At 46.2% G+C, this 22,984-nt stretch overlaps 1 protein-coding gene across 1 annotated transcript in view; it reads left to right on the top strand.

Annotated features, from left to right (window-relative positions):
* The first annotated feature begins 35 nt into the window (after positions 1–35).
* Positions 36–22,984, top strand: part of bnc1 (basonuclin zinc finger protein 1) — a 72,057-nt gene continuing 49,108 nt past the window's right edge. Inside the window, exons 1-2 of the mRNA XM_082540158.1 lie at positions 36–124; positions 225–284. The gene's annotated coding sequence lies outside the window, so the exon portion shown is untranslated. The remainder of the gene's footprint in view (positions 125–224; positions 285–22,984) is intronic.

Below are 22,984 nucleotides of genomic sequence, written 5' to 3' on the forward strand. Positions count from 1 at the left end.
GTTTTCTCGGAATAATTTTGGTCGGCCGGTCGTTCCTGGGAAGAACGAGAAGCTTCTCCATGTGTGGATGATGTGGCTCACTGGATCTCCAAAGCCTCAGAAATGTCTTTGCAGACTGACAGAGGTCAGTGACTTTGTTTCTTCAGATCGTGGCATGACGTGCTGCTTGTTGCCATCTCTAAGGCTGCTTCAGCTTCTATTACAGTGATTTCTTGCCTCAGCAGGTGTGGCAGTTATCAGGCCTGGGTGTGGGAGAGAAACTGAACTCAGCTCTCCAAATGCAGGTAATCACAGTTAATTCATGATTTAACATTAATCACTTTTTTCACACAGAGCAGATGGTTTGGATACATTTTTTCCCATTTAATCAAAATGAAATAATTGCCTAAAAACTGCATTTTGTATTTACCCAGATTGTCTTTGCCTAATTTTAGGATGAGTTTGATGATCTGAAATGTCTAAAGATAACCAATCAAGATGGGGCAAAGACTTTGGTTTTATTAGACATAAACTGATATGCATATAGTTTCATCTTTAATTTTATTGTGTGTGACTGTAATGCTGGCTTTGGTGAGAGCAATAACATTACGAGTGCGCACAGCATGTTGTGCCTCGGATGATCTGATATCGTCGTGTTGGTTTTGTTCCCAGATCAACATAGTAAATGTTGTTCCAGGATCAACTTTGCAAGTGACCAATCAGAATGTTGTGATGTTATTCTTTGGTGCCTTAAGCCATTCGTGCATTTATGAAATTCCAGTGTTGCAAGGACAATATTAATTCTGCTCAGTGTTTATTAAAGGGTCAGGGTCCGTTGATCGGCGGACAGAGGCGGTTTCTCGCAGCTTAAGTGAGTTTTTTGTTTTTTACGGCGGTTTTTCTGAAGTCACAAAAGTATGACGTCACAACAATGTGATTGGTCACTTGCAATGTTGATCCTGGAACAACATTTACTATGTTGATCTGGGAACAACACCAACACGACGATATCAGATCGCGCGTTGTGCCTCACAGCCTGCTGCTGCTGTGTGTGTATTTAAACCAGTTCCTGAGAATAGAACAGGCAAAGAGTTAAATGCAGGTTACTGAGTGTGGAAACACGCTGCCACTCGTGATTGCAAAAAAGTGACTTCAGGTCCATTTATCGACTTATTTTTGTCTCTCACCAAACGTGCTCTTATCTTTGACAAGTGCTGCGAACACGCCGTGCCTCGCAGCAAAGTAAATATCACAGGCTCGTGTTTCTGCAGCCGACCCAAACTTATTGATTTCCCCCCCTTTTGAAAAATACATTTGAAAAGGCCCCAAGCTATCTGACACTGCTGAGGGCCCTGACACACACGGGCGAGTCTCCAGGCCCCTCGGGTACATCTTGGGACCCGGAGCAGCTCTGGCAGGAGGAGAGGTCAAAGGTTATCCTGTCAGGCCATGTCCTGCAGGTCCCCCTCCCCTGATACTGACGTCCAAATAAATCTCCAACCACCCCACCCCTCCTCCCGACGAAGCAACATGAAAGAGGGCAGAGCCATTACCGCTGGTTACCACAGCAGACGAGCACCACCTCTCTCTGTTTATACTTCACTCCTCCGTCTTCTCTTCCTTCCTCCAGCTCTCTGTCTTATCAGCCCATCCCTCCTCCGCCTGATTCCCTCCTTTGATTCTACGCTTCCTGCGCCTAGTGAAGCTGGCCTTGGACAGCCCGGCTGCTCTGACAGAAAAACGAAGAGCACAATGAAGCTCTGTGGCTTCCTGGGTCCCTCTATCTAATCGCAGCACTTACAACAGCTCAAGGCTTCCAGCTTGCTGTCCCTGAATTTGTCAGTTTCACTGAAGATGCGCATCAGGATGTCTATTGCGCCCGAAAAATAAAATAAATCAAAATCACCTTTTAAATTCCACTTGGATTTTCAAATCTATACTTTTCACACTCGTACACCTGCTGATGTTTTACTCCCAGAGTCTTTGCTCACAGATTTTAACATCCATGTAGATGCTAAGAATGACAGCCTCAACATGGCATTTAATCTGTTATTAGACTCAATTGGCTTCTCTCAAATGTAAAAGAACCCACCCACCACTTTAATCACACTCTAGATCTTGTTTTAACATATGGCATAGAAACTGAACATTTAACAGTGAAAACCCTCTGCTGTCTGATCATTTCCTGATAACATTTACTTTTACAATAATTGATTACACAGCAGTGGAGAGTAGACTTTATCACAGTAGATGTCTTTCTGAAAGCGCTGTAACTATCCATCCATCTTCATCCGCTTTATCCGAGGCCGGATCGCGGGGGCAGCAGCCTAAGCAACTAACTAAGTTTAAGAATTTTTTTTTTATTATTATTATTAACCTTTATTTAACCAGGAAAAGTCCCATTGAGATTAAAAACCTCTTTTGCAAGGGAGTCCTGGCCAAGAGGCGACAACACGTTGAAATTACAAAGTTACATACATATTATAAATAACAATTACATTTTAAAAACATTTTTCTCTGGCTCTCTCAATCTGGACTTAAAAGCATTTAATGAAATAAGATCTGCTATCTTCCAGTCTTTTTGCATCATGTTCCATGTGAAAGGGGCAGCATAAGTAAAAGCCCTCTTTCCCAGTTCAGTTCTGGCAAATGGAACATTGAGCAATAAAAGATCGCTTGAACGCAGAATATAATCCACCCACTGTTATCATCTTCAATGCCCTGTACCAACATAGAGCAGAGCAGCTATCTGAACGCTACTCCAACAGAGGTCGATTATCTTGTTAATAATTTCACCTCCTCACTACGTACGACTCTGGATACTGTAGCTCCTGTGAAAACTAAGGTCTCTAATCAGAAGTACCTGACTCCGTGGTATAATTCTCAAACACGTAGCCTAAAGCAGATGACTCGTAAGCTGGAGAGGAAATGGCGTGTCACAAATTTAGAGGATCATCATTTAGCCTAGAGAAATAGTTTGCTGATTTATAAGAAAGCCCTCCGCAAAGCCAGAACATCTTACTATTCATCACTGATTGAAGAAAATAAGAACAACCCCAGGTTTCTCTTCAGCACTGTAGCCAGGCTGACAAACAGTCAGAGCTCTGTTGAGCCAACCATCCCTTTAACGTTAACTAGTAATGACTTCATGAACTTCTTCACAAATAACATTTTTATCATTAGAGGAAAAATTACCAATAATCATCCCACAGATGTAATATTATCTACAGCTACTCTTAGTACCATTGATGTTAAGTTAGACTCTTTTTCTCCAATTGATCTTTCTGAGTTAACTTCAATAATTACTTCCTCCAAACCATCAACCTGTCTTTTAGACCTCATTCCTACAAAACTGCTCAAAGAAGTCCTGCCATTAATTAATTCTTCAATCTTAAATATGATCAACCTATCTCTAATGATCGGCTATGTACCACAGGCCTTCAAGCTGGCTGTAGTTAAACCTTTACTCAAAAAGCATCTCTAGACCCAGCAGTCTTAGCTAATTATAGGCCGATCTCCAACCTTCCTTTATATCAAACATCCTTGAAAGAGTAGTTGTCAAACAGCTAAAAGATCATCTGCAGAGGAATGGTTTATTTGAAGAGTTTCAGTCAGGTTTCAGAGCTCAGCACAGAAACAGCTTTAGTGAAGGTTACAAATGATCTTCTTATGGCCTCTGACAGTGGACTCATCTCTGTGCTTGTCCTGCTAGACCTCAGTGCAACGTTCGATACTGTCGACCATAATATCCTATTAGAGCGATTAGAACATGCTGTAGGTATTACAGGTACTGCGCTGCAGTGGTTTGTATCATATCTATCTAATAGACTCCAGTTTGTGCATGTAAATGGAGAGTCCTCTTCACACACTGAGGTTAATTATGGAGTTCCACAGGGTTCAGTGCTAGGACCAATTCTGTTTACATTATACATGCTTCCCTTAGGCAGCATCATTAGAAGACATAGCATACATTTACACTGCTATGCAGATGACACCCAGCTCTATCTGTGCATGAAGCCAGATAACACACACCAATGAGTAAAACTGCAGGAATGTCTTAAAGACATAAAGACCTGGATGGCCGCTAACTTTCTGCTTCTTAATTCAGATCAAACTGAGGTTATTGTACTCGGCCCTGAAAAGCTTAGAAATATGGTATCTAAGCAGATTCTTACTCTGGATGGCATTACCTTGGCCTCCCGTAACACTGTGAGGAACCTTGGAGTCATTTTTGACCAGGACATGTCCTTCAACGCACATATTAAACAAATATGTAAGACTGCTTTCTTCCATTTGTGCAACATCTCTAACGTTAGAAATATCCTGATCTTAAATAATCAGGCCCCATCTTATCTTAATGACCTTGTAGTACCATATCACCCTATTAGAGCACTTTGCTCTCACACTGCAGGCCTACTTGTTGTTCCTAGAGTATTTAAAAGGAACAACAAGTAAAACAGCAGATGGCCCCGCCCCTCCCTGAGCCTGGTTCTGCCGGAGGTTTCTTCCTGATAAAAGGGAGTTTTTCCTTCCCACTGTCGCCAAAGTTCTTGCTCATAGGGGGGTCATATGATTGTTGGGTTTTTCTCTGTATATACTGTACAAGATAAAGCGCTTGAGGCGACTGCTGTTGTGATTTGGCGCTGTATAAATAATACTGAATTGAATTGAATTGAAAAAACTCAATCCCAGCTGAACCTGTCAGGTACAAACAGCGAGAGCTGTATCTTTGCCTTGGTTTAGATAGATAGTGTACTTCTGTACAGCACGCGCTGGTGCCACGTACTCCCTGCTGTAGTATAACTCATGACCCAGTTTGGCTGTTATAGATTTGGAAATGATGACAGTTGACCATCTCTGCCACAATTTCCAGACGTTTACACCTCATCAAGCTCCGTCCTCAATCTTCTACAGTTATGCGCACACTGTGTATACAATCCTGTTTTAACTGCTGTAAAGTTTTAACATGGGAGTCTATGGGGACTGCCTCACTGCTGCCTCTGCTGGGCATTTTGGTAATTTTTTTGAACCCTCATGATCTGGTGGAGCTGAGGTGGATGTGGCTTGCAAAGTGGCTTGCAGAGCTGAAGAAACTGGAAGGGCGAGACGTAGCTAATGCTATGTCTCGCTGTGGTGTGGAACAAAGGAGGACAGGCGGTGATGTTACATTATAGGAAGAACATTTATGGAAGACTGCTGCTCATTTCCTGTTTCAGATGGTATAAATCCATCAGCACATTAGCTCCAAAATTAAACTGTATGCCAGATATGAAGACAAGTGGGGCAGATGTTGTTGCCTCACCTGTGACACCAAGCCTTAGGTACTCCAACCTGGCAGCTGCAGTAGGAGGCGCTCCGAGCGAGCTGACCACAGGTGGTAGATTGATCTATCTGACTGACTTTACAGAGAGAGGTGAGTGGCCGGACTATCTGTCCAAAGTCATGAAGTTGTTTTGTACATGATTGTGTCAGGATTTGCATCTATTGATGTTTGTGGTTGGAGGAGCATGACTGAGCAGCGCATGCATCAATACTTAAAGCCAAACAGCAGATTACACCAGTACAGTGGAATATATAATGATCCATTTTATTCTTAGAAAACGTGGACATTTCTACTAGAAATAAACAACTAATTAATTACAGGAGCTCGGCTGGTGGGTTGTCTGTTCTGTGTCCAACAGCTCAAGCTGCTTACAGCGCTAGCTGGCAAATGAGCGAATGTGATCCATGATATTAACTTGTGTATGATGTCACAGAGTATTGATTTTAGCCATCAGTAAATCCTGTTAAGGCACAAAGCAAAAGTGTGTAACTAACATGTGCTTTCTGCAGTGTTAGCCTAGAAAGCTCTGTCCCATATTGCTCACATGCCAAGAGCAATGTAAGACACAGAGCCCGTCTTAGCAGTAAACCGGTAAATTATTATCATATCTTATACCACTGACAGTAAGCAGCAGCTCCAGCGGGTCCACAAAGGTCAAGAAGCACATGGGAGCTCGAAGAGGGGTCAAACGGCTGAGAATAAAACCAAATGTAGGCTTCTTTCAATCAAAGGGGAGGCAGAGAAAACACTGGCAGTTTCCACCCACAGCTCCATCCACCAGAAACCAGCAGCTCGCGCTGCTCAGCCATATGTGTTTCTCTTAGCTGCTTCACAAACACAAGCTGCACAGCGTGTCCCCGTCCCAGCCCATAAGTCACAGTCCAGTCCTGACCTGAGGCAGCGAGAGTGATGGCTTCAGGAAAGGGGGACTTCCTCTGAGGGTAAGGAAGAGCAGAGGGGCGGTGGTGAGGTATGTATGGCTCGGGCAGGAAGCACAGTGTGCGGCAGTCCTGCGAGGACGGACTGCTCGACACTCGACTCTTCTTCGTGGCCATGTGCTGCTGGATCGCAAAATGGACCTGAGGGAGATGAGAGGGAGACCTGGGGAGAGAAAAGACTAATTTATGCCTCAGTATGTCCAAAAAGGGCCCGCTGAGGACTCGTCGTATTCCCCGTCTGTTCGTCACGTGCATCGGTCAGAGTTCAGGGAGGACACAGCTGAGGGGAGGCTGAGGGCGTCGCCCTGCAGAAACAGATGAATCACATCGAGGGAACAGAGGAGCAGCCACAGTCAAACACAGTTCCCGTTTCTTTCTTCAGACTTTAAAGTGGCTCTGCTCTGCTTTTCCTGTCATCTATCTCCTGCTCTGGTAGTCGATGTTCATGTTAAACATGGCCAGAGTTTCTATTCATGAGGTCGGTGCGTGCACAAGTAACCCTTATGATAGAAAAACCTTTGTCACAGCTGTTCTACTCCTGCATATGTATGATGTCACAGAGTGTATGTTCTGATATGGTACTCTGAAGCACACAGTTCTGGCTTGTAGGTAGTGTGCTGTAAAGCTAACATGGAAGTGACCATGAATGACCACCAGGGGGCTTCTAGAGGCTGTTCTAGGCTCCGACTGCGTCGGCGTCGGTGCAGCAGTGGGCGCTCTAATGACTCTCAGTGAATGAAGCTAAACATCTAAAATAATGATTTCCACCTGCTTCCAGACAATAATCATTTATTATATTTTTCTTCACTATATTTTTCTTCATTCTTCATTCCATTTCTACAACGTGTCTGAACTGAACTAAAATAACTCTTGACGAGAACCTTCACAGACAAACTCTTGACGACAGCTTCCTGCTACATTCCTGCTAATGTGTGCTGATTGGTTGGTTAAGGATTTAGGACAGGATGTCCTCCCACAATGACACCCTTGTCCAAATTATAGTTACAACAAATAAGATAACTTTTATTAGTCCCACACGTGGGAAATTTGTTTTGTTACAGCAGAAAGTGGACAGTGCAAAGTTACATAGCAAAAATTAGAAAAACAGTATAATAATAAGAATAAGATACTGTACACAATAGAATAAGAATAAACTAAAATACTATATACAATAGAATAAAATAGAATAAAAATACTATATACAACTGAGTAAAATACGTTGTCAGGAAAAGAGAATTGCACTTAGTGTCATTGCTGTTGCACATGTTTGGATGTGTGTGTGGAGGCGCGTGGTTCCATGGGGCTTCATTCTGGACGAGCTTAAGAGCGCCCCCTTTTGGAACAGGAAGTCCTCCCTCTGCAATATTTGTAAATTTGAGTTTCCTCTGGTCACTTGATGTGTGATTTTGGTTCCCAATGAATGTTTTGGTCTCAGTTGCTTGTTTGAAGCCCCGCCTACCTACTGCTCAGATCTATGGCTTCACATCTCTGTCTCTCTTCCACATCCCATCTTCCTTCTCTCACCCCAACCAATCACAGCAGATGGCCACGCCCCTCCCTGAGCCTGGTTCTGCCAGAGGTTTCTTCCTGTTAAAAGGGAGTTTTTCCTTCCTGCTGTCGCCAACGTGCTTGCTTATAGGGGGTCATATGATTGTTGGGTTTTCTCTGTATCTATTATTGTAGAATCTTCTGTTTGTGATGAAAGGTGGCTATCAGGGGGGAGGAGCTAAAACAGTTTGAACTGCACTAAGAACCGGGACAAAATAAGTAAGGATTATTTTGAACTGTGAATCATGCAAAGCTCCTCTGATGGAGTCCAAGAATAAAATTGTGGAGCAGATTAGAAACGTTTTCCAGGTTAACTGTGGCAAGTTTGGTGTTTTAAAACAGAACTTATGTGGTATTAACAGCTCCTCAGGTGTAGACGCGCTAAAGGGAAAATCATGCAGTGAACACTAGATCATGAGTTCATGACTCTGGGCTTTCTCCTTCTTGAACAGCGTGAAGCCAAAGATTCGGCCGCAGATAAAGAAGAAGGACAGATTCTCAACAATTATTCTGCTAACACCGTCTGAATGTCAAGTGACTCTCAGGTCCTGAACCGAAAGGTCTTCATCAAAGACTAAAGCCTGATGCTTCTGACAAGCTCCCCGCCCGAGTCCAAACATCTTCCTCGTGCCCGATCTGTTCTGGTCCTTTACCCAGACGGCCCCCACCAAAACGCCACTCAGCTTTTTATGTCTCTCTCTTACTGATCCCCAGCGTTCCCCTCTCTGAGGCGTCCCACGAGGGAGACAGGTGAGATGAAACAGGTTGGGGGGAGGCAACGAATCAAAGGAGGAAGAGCAGGTGGGGGTTAAGGAACACAGTGCATGTGCTCGGTGTCATCTGACTTTCAGGCTGGCTTGCTGATCTCCTCTGATGTACAGTACATGACATGGGCCTCGGAGTCCGGCCCCTAATCAAGCCAGCAGACACTGCGGTTGCCCCCCACCCCCGCTCCTCCACCCCCACGGGAAGGAGGCAGCAAACCAGCAGCTGTGTTCACCTCCTCTGCCTCCTCTCCTCCAGTCAGGTGGAATGAGAGGATTGGAGAGGACTGGAAGTGGAACAGAAGGGTATCGGAGTAAAGCCGGAGATATTTGCATGCCTCCCAACGCTTCAGAGCCTCCAATTAGCATCGGAGGCCCTGCTGCCGGCTGCAGGACCCGAGCGCGGTTGGGCCAGCGGTGGCATTCCTGGGCCTGAAGAGGATTAACACACCCCCTCCTCCTCCAATCCTCCGGGTGGGGATGTGCCAACGCCGTGACCCGACCGTGACCGTGTACCTGTAACACCCGAGGTCACTGCAGTCCAGGTGAAAGCGGTCATTAATAACTTGTTCACAGGTCAAATAAAATTTTTGGTTTAAGTTAAAATAATCTGAAGTCAGGTCGTCCTTTACGGTCACTTTTGATCCTAAAGTCATGACGCACAGGTGTCGTTAGGCCGGAGGTTCACTCTAATCCTGTGTCAAAGCCATAAAAAGCATCATAACCGATCACTAAACCAGATTTACTTCATCACACACGAGCCCACAGGCTGTTCGCCAAACCGCCGTCATGTCACACGCAGCACATTTGTCCACAGGTGGGGGTGGCGCTCTCAGCTGCAGCGTTTGCTGTTTCAGGGCTGACTTCGTTGTTCAGCCAAGGTGGTTGCTGCTCTGTTTGTGGCCTCTGCTGTTTGTTTAGTGCGTCTATATTTGGAAGTGAGCCTCTCGCAGTGGCTAACACTGATGCCTGGCAGAGAGAGGGTCCTGGGTTCAGTCTGAAGGGCCTTTTTAATGCAGGATGGTTTGGATAGCTGTTCATCGTTTTAGCAGCTAAAAGGTCTGAATGTGGAAATAAACAGGTGATAATATGTGAGTGTCTACAGCTTGTTGAACCGCCAATTTATTCCACGCAGCTTTGTTGCCATATAAGCCTCTCTGTACAGTATATGCTACTGTACCTAATCAGGCTGCTGTTTCACGTGTTTCATCAGCTCGTCATTTTCAGCTGTCGTGCCAACTCGGTCCAGGGCGAGGCCCCCAAGGAGCGGTCCGACTCGAGTACCACTACAAAGACAGCGGCTCAAGCGACTCCAGTTCCCGTACTCGGTGCTTTGGGAGCGGATTCAGAGAAGAAATGAACGTCTGCAGCTGAACAATCAATATTGTCACTGAAGAACGGCGCAGCTCGGAGACCTGAGAGCGGCTGGGGTGAATGTAGGCTTTTAACGTGAACACGTGCAGTCTATTAACACGTTCACCCGTCCGCTGCACGCTTTGTGTGAACCAAGACAACAAACAGGCTTAATTAGCGTTCATCGACACATGAACGTGGTCCCTGAGGCTCACCCGGAGCCTGACGCAGCTCTGAAAGGTTTCTCGGCTGTAAAAACACGACTGCTCGCAGATCAGCAGATAATCACACTGACGGCCTGCAGAGGGTTCATGTTGTTTGCAACAGGAGTGAGGTTCAAACAGCAGCACGATGGGAACAAACACCAGGACAGACGCCTTCTTACCGGACAACAGTTAGAGCTTAATACTGCCGCTCGCTGAGGGTCACGTGACATCTCTGGACCGTCACAACATTAACGTCAGGTCTCAGGCGTCTGCTAAAGTTAGACAAAGTAATATATGACACATTACTCTGACAGTAGTGCATTACCGGAGCTGCCCTGCACAGCAGGGGGCGCTCTAAGACGGTTCTCAAAGAACAGAGCTTGGCGGCTAAAATAATGTGGTCGACCTGAGCTGAAATAAAACCACCTGTCTGTCCGTGAGTTTCTCTCACAGCTAAGCTGATTTTAACTGTAAAACATTCGTGCTGATTGGTCCGTTAAGGGTTTAGCACAGGACGTCCTCCCTCGATGGCGCCAGTTTCCTGCGGATGTTAGCAGGGCAGTAAAACCCAGCAGACACTTCCTGTACGCTTTTATTGTGAAACATTTACAGGAACTAGCACCTGTGCAGTGCAGTTTTGTATTTATTCATCCAAATCTGTTTTTAAATAATTCCGTCCTCATTTTTCCTGACGTTACAGAATCAGGTCCAAACACACCAAAGCAGAAGAGAGCGCGGCGGACGTAACATCTGCCAGCACGCTGTCAGGGCCGTAACGAGGAGGCTGATGAAGCTGCATGGGAACTCATTTCCTCCATGTCTCTGCCACATTTCACATCATAAATGACCACCGCTCGTTGTTTTTGATATGACACAAGTATTTACAGAGTTTAAGCAGTCGAACGTAAAACTACACAGCTCTGTCTGTGAGAGACGTTGCACTCGTTTACCGTCGACTTCTAACCGACGTGTTTAAAGGTGCGCGGCGGCATCCTGGTGTGATCTGGTTTAATGATGCAGGGGCTATAACCTGTTCCCACTATCTGTGCTGCAGCTTTCTGATGGCCGAGGGAGAAGCTCACAGACATCAGACACAGTGTTTAAGGAAAGCAAATACACACAATACAAAAGCAATACTGTGATAATATTCACTGAACCGCAGAGAGGTTTGTGTTTCACTGCTGCGACCTTCACTGGGCCTGAATCTCTAACCCTCTACAAACTGTCTAAAAGTGTCCTGGTAAAGTTCTGCTGTTTTCTCCGTTTCAGGTTTTTATAACTGGCAAAATTCAATGTGTGATTAAAAAATGAATTTGGTAAAATCCTTTATTTTAAAATGGTAGTTTGTGCTTTCCTTATTTTTACAGCTTTATGTACAAACAGCCTGTGAATTATGATCTAACTTCACATTTGCTGCATAATTTGTTGAATGTAGCTAAAAATCTCTCACATAATAAATATAATGCTGTTTCTTTTATCAATGAGAAGAACAAAAGTTACACTGTAAAATCATAAGCACTTTGGTTTATTTTAAAAGTGTGACACAGATTCATAAATAGCTAAGAGGCCCCTCGGTTTGCACGATCGGCCTCTTTGGCGGGAGGATTCTGGTCCCGAGCCGCGTATTTCACATCCAGGCTCTGCAGGGTTCACACGAGGGACTCTACGAGCGTTTCTCCATCTCACGCTGAGATGTTTGAAGCTGGATGGACAGACTGACAGTTATCAATAGAGCCGAGCTGAAAAGAGAAGTCTGCTGAGAGCTGGACTGTGGATAAAAGATGAGACTAAGAATGGCATAAAAGAAAGACGCACACCGGCTTAGAGAGTTTTACTCTTTTACTAGATTTTCTATGAATGCAACAAAGATTTTATTTATTTATTTCTTACAGAGGAACACCGTACGTGTTGCTAAGACTAACGCTCCAAACATGCCTGTTGCCTCCATAAAAGGTGAAACTGGTAAAAATGCTGACTCCGTTTCCAAGAAGGAGACACAAAGTTTTACCTGCTTTCATTTCAGCACATGAGGTGTTTGATGGGTTTGATGGGCCGTGTTCTTCAACACACAATGACTGCAGCTGTGGATGATGTGGCTCTTTTAATGTGATATATATTATTTTAACATGTAGTCTTGCTGATGTTTCAGCTAAAGAAGCTGGGGGTCTTCAGACGGGTCCCCAGCCCCTATAACCAGGTGCAAAGTGTTTTAAGACTTTACAAAACCTCTACATCTCATTTGAAACGTTCCTTATCATAAAACAAACGATTATTTTTATGAGGTTATTCGTTGGTCACAGCACCAAGCTGGACTATGGTGGCGCATTTATCCCGCAGACAGGAAGCAGACGCTGGGCGAACTGCAGCTTTCGGCGCTCGTCTCCAGCTCTGCAGGTCGATTGGTGCCTTTAGCATCGACTTTAACGCTTGAAGGAAACATTGCACATTTGTGGTCTTGCTCATCTCTTTGTATCCAAATACAAATCCATCAGATTCAGTAACTGTGCTGCACACATCTGGGGTTTGTAACATATGATAAATTGCCAGTGAGCATTTTGCAGATACCCTTAAGATGAAGTCTGCTATTTTATTAATAATAAAAAAAAGGAGAGCGAGCCGAGCAGCACTCGAAGGCGGCGTGAGTTTACGTCCCTGTTTGCTGGCTGCAGACCAGCACAGGCAGCGCGTAGGAGAGCAGAGAGTGAATATTTCAGCATGGTTGGAGGCATTGGTGGTTGTCAGTGTGAGTGGTGTGTGTGTGTGTGAGGGGCTGGGGTGTATAGCAGATAGCAGAGCACATCTGGTGTTGAGGCAGGGAGGTGGCGGTGGTGGGTCGGGGCCTTGGGAGCAGCCCGTGGCAGCTACCTTCCCGTACCAGCCTCTGGAAGGGAGCTGCCTGCCTGTCGCCGCCTGATTTATACGCGGCTAATGTCAGAGCAACGCGATGTCGAAACTGTGGCATAAACACCAGAGTTTGGAGATTATGATTCAGTGTCGGGGAGGACTGCTGTTCCTCCAACGCAGCCTGATACACTCCAGCAATCTCCAGTTTTCAGGGCTTATCTCAGCCGTGACCTACGGCTTGCATTTTGTCAGGGCGGTTTCTTCTTCGCGCTCCTTCGGCCCGGCTCAGGTAATCCACTCCTCAATCTGACATCATTAACCATTAACAGGTAAAGTCATAAGGTCACCTGAGACCAGCGTGAGGTGAGGAGCAGGCGAGGATTTCCTGGTGGAAAACATTGTTCCCATCTCAGATGGGTCAGTCTGGTTTATTCTCTTTACAAGTGTAAATGTGTGCAGATACATCAGCTGAACAGGAAACTCACAACTGTGAGGTTTTCAAAACTTGAAGCTGGAGAGCCGAGAGCGCTGACCGCACAGAGTCTGGGGGGGTTGTGTTTTAAAGAACTGCAGCGTGATAAAAAGACGAGGAGACGCTCGGTCACGGCTGACACGTCAGTGCCAGGTGTGTTAGCCTCTTCCTCTGCTCCGGAGATCATCCAACCTCTGACTGCAGATCAGCCTCATTCAGCATAAAGTTTGAGGCGCCTGCTGCATCGCGTCTGGGAGGAAATCTTCCCGTCGACATGTCCTTCTTTCTTCTGTGTTGTTCTGCGAGCGAGTGTAAGCAAACCTGCGAGCCGCTCAGCAGCCTTTTGTGTCGATGTGTTTGCTGCTTATTGTGCAAGGCTGCACCGAGGCCCTGAGAACAGCGAGACGGGCAACGAGTTCTCCCAGCGTCTGAAACATTAATGCAGAAACCCGATTAGCCATGCCATCACAGGCCTCCTGCTCCTCGCCTATTGATTTTCCTTCCGCTCACCCTCCCCCCCTTCAAAAAAGCCGGGAGGGAGTCTCTCAAGAGCCAGAGCACCTCTCCTCCTCTCCAAGGCCTCCTCTGGCCTGGGCCTTCTCACCGATCCGGCCCTGCTGATTTCTACTGAGACTTCGGAGGGGCTATAGACTTCTGACGATAACCCTAGGTGCTGCAGGAGAGGGCTGGGGGGGTGGGGGCGGCGATGGGAAGAGGTGGGGGGAGTCTGTGAGCTGCAGTGATCACGGAGAGCTGAATCGGCCTGATCAGTATGCCGGGGTGGAGGAGCGTAGACTCCAGAGAGAGGAGCTGTGTAATCAGAGATGAAAGTTGTGGAGGCTCTGGTCAGCCCGGCTCTGCCTCTCCCCTCTGGTTTCACTGACCTGGAGCGCTTTCACTGAAGGGAGAGATGAACATCTCTGATGGCTTAGCCCAGAGACATGCTGCATCCATACGCTATCTACCTCCACACGGTTGATCAGGGAACTTGGCTGATGTTTCCTGGCAAAAAAGGAGCGTTGTGAATGTAAACGAGTGTTGTGCAGAAGTAACTTTGCTCTCAAACTTTGCTCCTTCGGCTCAGTTTGAGTAGAAAACGTCAGGGCTTGTAAAAACGTCGAATCCACTCATTTCATAGCTCGGTCAGAGGAATCAATTGTGCTGGTGCTGTTCGCTGAAATGATGCGTCAGTGTTCGGCCCTCGTAATGCATGTTTGCCTTTAGAGGCTGAGGCATGCGCGCGATTAAACATCCTCACAGCTGACAGAAGAGTTTCGTTTTTTTATTGTAGGATGTATATTTGTGACATTTACTGTTTCTATGATCTGATGTTTAAAATGACGGACCACCTCCAACCTCAGGGCAACAGTTCTCCAGCTTCTGAAACTCTTTCAAAGGTTTTTTCTCAGCTTCTGAAACATTCAGACATAAAGACTTGACTATTTATACACATGGCGGGTAGCTGGCAAGTCTTTGTCCTGTCTGTGTGTTTATACACCTCCCTGCATTTAATCATTAGTTATTATTAATCTTTGGCCCCTCCCACCCAACACCGGTCGCAGCAGATGGCCCCGCCCCTCCCTGAGCCTGGTTCTGCTCTCCTGCTTCTTCCTGTTAAAACTGTGTTTTTCCTTCCCTCTGTCGCTGTGCGCTTGTCGACTGATCGTTGAAGTTTCTCTGTGTCACTGTAGAGTCTTTACCTTACAATATAAAGCACCTTGAGGTTATTATTGTGATTTGGCGCTATATGAATAAAAGTGAAGTGAATTGAACCGGAGTGTTCGGAGCCGAGTTTTCCAGAGTCTTCCACACAAACTACAGGAGACCGTGGCAAGCTGCTAGTGACCAAAGTAGGAGCTGTCGTTACAGCACCGTGCACCTTGTTGTGACCAGTTTCACTCAGGTCTGCAACCTCCAGGAACCTCTCACCAGTCATCTTTGGAGATGTGTGACAGGACCAGATTTGGAGGCGTATTCAGCTTAAGAACAAACTCCTAAAATGAGAAGACGAGTTACAACAAAACGAGCCGTCTCGTCTCCAGAAACGTGAAGTTTATTCAGTGTACGCACAGCGGTCTCCTTGTTTAATTAGTTTGGGCTGATAAAAGCTGGATTTTGATGGAAGATGAACGTCGGGTTACGGTGTGACTGCTGCAGTGCAGGATACAGTGCAGGACACACAGCTACAACAATGCTCTGGCAAGATTCTCATTAACATGCATGTAGATCTGCTCCTAAGGCTGTGAGCACATTTGTTACCAGCTGCACTTAACTTTTCTCCAACTTTAGATCAATACGGTGCTGTGGCAGGGGACATCTCTGCCTTTAGAAATGCTGAAATCACTCTGTGTCGAGCATAATTTGCTATTTTTGAAGACAATCGTACCCTGCAGTGAAAAACTTGATTTGTGTGCTGAAATCATGTAGGAGTTACCGCCTCTGCTTTAGGTTCTCTGAACCAACCCCGAAGCTCGGCCTTCCTTCCATTTGTGCTTCCAAACTGCAGCGCTACATCTTGATGGATGAACCAAAGCGGATGGTGTGCTTTAAATGGCAGCAGGATCAAATATCTTGTGGGAGAGGAGCTTTTTTTTGTTTCTCTGCCTGTGTAGAACAGGATAGGGCCGCCACACGATGAGCCACCTGAGCGTGAGTACAGCTTGTGCTCCGTAGATGTGACGATGACTGGACCAGATATCTGAAGGGAGAGGTGGATTTGTGTGGTTGCTATTGTCTCATGAATAAACAGACTCTGCGTAGGCGTGCTAAAAAAGACTTGATACGCTTTGCAAGAGCACTCTGGAACAGCTCTGCTGCACAACTGATGCAGAAAACAGACTGATGCACAGATAAGACGTGTTTGGAAAATGTTTCTGCGCCGGGGAAAAACGGTGCTAAAACATCATCGCTCACGGCGTAATCACTGTTAAGTAGGTTGTTGACATACACAGCTGACTGTGTGCAAACATCTCATTTGGCCAATTAGCCCCTCCGTGGAGGTGGCGTGCTCTACATGAGCCGGTATTGGGCAGAGACGGAGGGAGGAACTCTCCCCTGTGCTGCGTTAATGGAGCTACCAGATGTGTTTTAGAGGAAAAGGAGGTCTGGGTGGCCCGCCACATGTCCAACCCGGGAATGTGCATTTGTGCATACCTTTAGTCCGTGACCACGTCTGTGTGTGTGCAGGTGGACCGGGGGACCACCCTGTGGTACTGCACTCTCAGAAACACTGATGCATTTCTGTCCCTACAGGCACAATCTGCTCTAATATAAACCTCCTAATATGCATCAGGACACCAGCGACGCCTGCAGGGTCGGGTTTTTTATTTCACCACATGCTAAAAAGGCCAACATTTAGAAACTAAAACCAGAGCTTTTAAATAAACATTCTGATTTTCTGTTAAGCTTTTTCAAACATCTAAACAATCCATATCTCATCCCCGACCTTTTAGCATTAAGTTTATGGTGCAGTGTCGGGAAAGCATCAACTTCACTCTTTTATGTTAATATTTTTAAGTTACATTTGTGTGTAAGTTCACATTATCACTATCACAGGTGGGTCGGTTTGTTTCCTCTTCCTGTCTAAAGACCGCCGCGTCACGCTAACCTGCCTGTGAACCTCTGAGCAAATGATGCAAACCACCAGATTAATGACTGACCTCACTGTGGATGCAGGTTTGGTTTGTTTTTAGCCTCGTTCCTGCCGTATGATAACGTTTCTCACCGAGGACTCTGTCCTCATGTGCTCATGTTAGCCTAGCCATAGCTAGCCACCAGCTAGCACATCATCAGGTGACCCGACTTTGTTGCTGCTGTTCAGTTTTCCATCGTCAGTATGTTTGAGTCTTTTTGGAGCCCTTCAGCTCTCTCATGGAGGTTGAACTTTCTTGCGACAGCCGGGTGAACAGGTGAAGGTTTTATTGGAGCTCAAAGAATTTTTATCTCTCATCTGGATTTGGAGCTGGAATCGGTTAACGACGTCAGGTTTAAGAAGCTGGTCGTAGGAGACGGTCGGCAACACGGACAATGCACAGAGGTTCAAACTGGGGCAATGGCCGCACCTTACTGGGAACCGTCCCAGTTACAAGTTGCACCATTAAAAGCATTGAGGCACTTTATTTGGCAGAGCGCACTCACCACGCTGGCAGAGGAGAGCGCCAGCCTCCATCACACTTGAAAAACGATCGTATGATTGATGATTCTCGGAGGAACCTGATGACTCAGTGCCGCTCGCGCTGTTATCAGTGTTTGCATTCCATCTGTTTCCAGCACTGATAATTGAATAAAAGCGGGACGCTGTGAGTGTTTTTGCACTACAGAACACATAATGGATATGTGTGAGAGATCTGAGTGGGGTGGCTTTTTTTTGATTTCCTGATGGTGTGTGTGATTCCCCGGCAGTTAGAGATGGCTGCTGCTAAGCCTCACCACCTCCACCGCCTCCACGTAGCCTACGGCTGCAGGCCCCTCCTGCTGTAATCAATGACATGTTAAGCTGGCAGGCTTTTGAAGTGAGGGGTTCCAGAGGGGTGCTGAAGGGGTGAAGGGTAGTGGAGGGGGGTGCACCGAGGAGTTGAGGGGTATTGATGATGTGCGGCGATGGGACACAGGGGAGAAAAGCCAGGGAGGGAGGGATGAAGGGAGTGCAGAGGCAGGCTTTAGGCGGGGGGTTTGTGAGTGTAAGGGGGGGTGACAAGGAGTGAAAGCCAGTCTGGAACTTATCACAGGAAGGAGAATGACTGGACAGCTGGCTGATGGCTCACCCTGACGGGTCCCAACAGGTCAAACCCGTCCCCGAACAGACGTCCCGACATGTGCTTTTCCCTCCTCTGACTCCCTGTGATCGCAGCAGGAAAATATTTCAGATCCAAGAGTTCCTGGATTTGTAGTCCAGGAGGTGCCAGCTGTAGTTCTGCACGCGGTTTATATTCACGAAACAAGCAAAAGCAGTTTAAGCTCTTTGACTGAATTGTTTCTGCAGCAGAGAGGAGCAGAAACCAGTCTGGGTTCTGTTTCACCAGCGCTGGTTTCCAGTGTCTTCCTGTTTCATTACGCTGTTCTTGTTTCCACTTCCTGTTTCTGTCTTCCTGTCCTTTTCCTCGTCCGAGTGCGCCTCATGTCTCCTGGCTGCTTCTTTTCAGCTTTTATGAATCTTTTGGTTCTCATGTCGACATTTTTCTGTCTGGATTTTCCAAACAGAAAATTTGGTTTAACAGGATCAAAGGTGACTTAATCCCAGTGCACGTCTTAAAACGGAGAAGACTTACAGTCAGGGAATGATTGTGGATGATTATTAAAGACAACAGTGCTGACGATCAGATCTCCTCGCCTGGCTTTGGGATCTCTCAAACTTAACCTCACCCTGCGGCGCTCACTGAAACGCCTGATGCTGCGATAACGCTGACCCTCTGACAGACGCCATGTTCATGTCTAAATATTGGAAAAGAAGTGAAACACCATACATAACACAACTCCGCTCAGATGTCTTCATGCAGGCAGATATACATTTTATTAAAAACTAGAATATTTTCTAACAAATCCGTGACCCTGCTCTTTCTCAAATTCAGCTGTTGCTTTTCAGAAAGCCGAACGCGTTTGAGCTCGCCGGCTGCGGGGATGAGACGAATCAGAACAAAAGAAATCCATTTTCCTGGTAAAATGTCTCTGCTCCTTTCCCTCCCTCCCGTCTCCTTCTATCTCTGAGTACTGTGGAAAAAAAGATGGGAATGTCACCGAGGAGCACGGTGGAGGATATTATGTGTGCTTTTAGTAACTCAGCAGAGCTCATATTTGAAGTGTGAGGCTGTACTTGTGTGTGTGGGTGTGTGTGAGTTTGCATCTGTGTGTATTACTATGCACGCATGTGTGACTGTGTCTTCACCCCTGCATGAATGTGTACTTTTTGCTTGTGTGTGTGTGTGTGTGTGTGTGTGTGTGTGTGTGTGTGTGTGTGTGTGAGCCCTGAGAACTTGGCAGCGTGTCAGCGGTGAGCTCCAGCAGTGAGGGGGAGCTGCTGTGTTTCTCTGCCCTGTGCTGGATCCCCTTTCAGCCTGACACAATCCCACAATCCCACAGCTCTGAGCCTCTCAGCTGCAGCCTCCACAGAACCAGCGCTAACCCACAGCGCTCTCATACCCACCCAGATCACCGTTTCAGCTCTCCGGGATCTGCCCGCTGTCAGCATCTGTGCCGGAGAGCTCGGCCGCTCTGTAGTTTGGCGGGAGGGAGCCCGGGGATGGGAAATCTTCCAGTTTACACGTCCAGGTTTGTTTGTGTTTATCAGGAACCCCGCCAACCTTAGCTGCTCCTCCCCGGGTCCTCCATACTGCCCGCACTCACAGAGACACACAGACTGTGGACCCACTGTTAAAATCTGAGATTTCCACAGTAGGTAGTGAAAAACATTGTCCAAAATCTTCACTTTCTTCAGAACCGTCAGTGAACCAGACCGGAGTCGATTCTGGTCCTCAGGCCTTATATTTGATACCCCCGTATAGACCATGTTAACTGGTCTTCTTCCTCTTCCTGTACTAACTTTCACTGGTTTGGTCACAAACTGTATATAAAAGATGGACATGGCTATGTTTCTGAAGTGCTGTTATGAGAACAGGACATTTTTGTGTTTCGTGACTGGATGTGATTAGAGAGCGGTGGATTATGATCGCAAGCTCGTGAGCTCAGGACTGACGATTGACCTGCCAGTCTGAATTTCTGAAACTTAAATGACCAGAGTTTGTTAAACGAGCTTCATATTTTGTCTGTGTCTGTTCTCAGTCACCCGGGTCATCCAGGTCATCCAGGTCATGGTGATCTAAGGAGCTACTTCATATTTTATTCAACATGACTTGAAATGATCATTGGGAACTGTGGTTACACGAGTTTGTCGGCCATTTTTATAGCAGTGCAAGTCTTTGTGAAACCAGTGGAGTCGCCCCTAGTTTCCAATAAAACGTTTTACTAACAACTAACACCAGAGTAGCCTCCCACGTGCTGCGGCTCTATTTTGTGTTACTCATCACTTGAACATTTTGCTGCATACATCATTGAGTCATCAGCAAACTGAGCAATCCCTTTTTACTGCAGCTGGAAAAGATGAAGACTAAAAATGAAAGCAGCCCGATACATCTGCTCTGAGGTGTTCCTTAAGTAACCTCATTTTTGCTTCTTGTTGGTCAGATTGTTTGTGTGTGTGGAGCACTTTGTGAATAGAGAAAGGAGATTCGATTTCTCAGAAGGAGCAAAGTGAATTTCAGCTTCAACATAATTCAGTTTGTGTTGCTTATTTCTTCATTCTGGGTGTTGCTGCATTTAAAGCTTCGAGGATTATCATCAAGAGATGTTGAAAACTTTATTTGAGACGAGTTAAAGTGGATAATCTCGTCTGTGTGTGTGTGAGAAGGTGAGTGAGGTGTTTTATGAACTTAAGATTGAATGTTTCAGACAGATTTTGGCTTCAAAATGCATTTCTCACACAGCCGACATCATCACAGCCATGTGATGATGTAACCGAGGGTTAATTCTCCATTTCTGTCCGTCGGTACCCGGCTGTGATTTCTGCTTCCACCCAACGAAGGCGTCAGAATTTCATTCATTGATTCCTCCCCTTCTTCTAAAACTAGCGACTCATAAACGCGATCAGGTGACCAGCGGCTTTATCTCCATGGTTCTTAACCTGGGTTCGATCGAATCCTCGGGGTTCGGTGAGTCGGTCTCAGGCGTTCGGCAGAGCCTCCACTGCGGAGGTCCAGACACACCCGAATTATCGAGTGCTGCCGGGAATTTAGCGCGCTCAGTCAACATGTGACTGTCGTGGTAGTACTTCATGGGATTTTTTTTGTTAATATTTTAATCCATACTAAGTATGTCGGGCAAAAGAAGAAAGTGGTCGTACGAATATGGATTCACATGTATCATGGAACGTGGTGGGAGTGAGCGTCCTATCTGCACGTTTTGCAACGCCAAGTAGAGCAACTCTAGTCTCGCACCGGCAAAACTAAAGGAACACTTCTTGAAGCTGCATGGAGACGGGGAATACAAGAACACAACACTTGCTGAATTCAAGGTGAAGAGAGCCAGATTCGATGAAAGGCCCACTCTGCCTGCTCTTGGATTTGTACCCGTATCCTCACAGCATCGTACGAAGCTGCTTACCTGATCGCAAAGCAGGGCAAGCCACACACCATTGGTGAAACACTCGTGAAACCAGCCGCGTTAAAGATGGCGAATCTGATACTCGGAACAGCGGCCGAAGGTAAATTATCACAAATTCCTCTTTCAAATGACACCGTCAGCGACAGAATAGAAGACATGAGTAAAGACATCTTGGCTCAAGTAGTCGCCGATCTGATTTCAAGCCCGGCAAAATTCATCCTTCAAGTCGACGAGAGCACAGACGCTGCTAATCTAAGCCAGCATGCTGTTCTTGTGCACTATGTGAAAGATGACGTGATAAAAGAAGATTTTATTTTGCAAGCCTCTTACATGGACATGGTTTCTGCAGTTTGTACAGATGGAGCTCCAGTCATGCTGGGAAGAAACTCTGGTTTTGGTGCGCTAGTAAAAGCCGATGCACCACACATCATGATGACGCATTGTATTTTGCACAGGCATGCGTTGGCAATAAAAACCTTGCCTCCAAAAATGGCAGAAGTATTAAAAACTGTGGTGGAATGTGTGAACTATGTGCGAAATAGTGCTCTGATGCTCTGCATCTTCAGTGAGCTGTGTGAAGAAATGGGCTCTGAATTCGAGGTACTTCTGTACCATTCTAATGTTCGGTGGTTGTCCCGGGGACAGGCGCTGAATCGTGTTTTTGCCATGCGTGTGGAATTAGCCCTGTTTTTGCAAGAGCACCAACACTGTCATGCAGATTGCTTCAAAAATCTTGAGTTCATTTTAGCGTACATGGCTGATATATTCTCAGCTCTCGAATCATCTCAATCAGCAGATGCAGGGTGGTGGAGTCAATATCATAGAAGCGGAAGAACACCTGAAGGCTTTTCAAAAAAAGCTAACGTTATGGAAACGACGAACAGAGAACAACAACTTTGCAAACCTCCCCCTCCTGGACAACTGTGTAAGTAAGGTCGAAGATGTGTCTGGAATCGGAGATATTTCTGTATCCACAGAACTGAAGCAAACAATTGCAACGCACCTATATGAGCTTGCAAAGTCTCTCGACAGATATTTTCCTACAAGAGTCATATCCAGCATGGGTGAGACAGCCGTTCACGTTTGCTGTTGAGACAGCAGATGTCAAATTGAAATTCAGCAGAGCCAGGTTCAACAGCAACTCTTCAGAACAACAACGCTCTCAACGTTTTGGTGTCGACAAATGGACGAGTATCCAGTTATTGCTAAGAAAGCCCTGGATTTTTTAATACCATTTGTTACAACATATCTTTGCGAGCAACCCTTTTCGAGGATGCTGGACATAAAAACGAAGAAAAGGAACAGCTGTGAAAATGACATGAGACTGGCACTTGCCAAGGTGAAGCCACGCATATCTGAACTGGTCTCTCCAAGGCAACAGCAGAAGTCACACTGATTTGCAGGTG

Source organism: Aulonocara stuartgranti (assembly GCF_965226115.1).
Source record: "Aulonocara stuartgranti genome assembly, chromosome: 1".
In the NCBI taxonomy this organism is placed as follows: Eukaryota; Metazoa; Chordata; class Actinopteri; order Cichliformes; family Cichlidae; genus Aulonocara; species Aulonocara stuartgranti.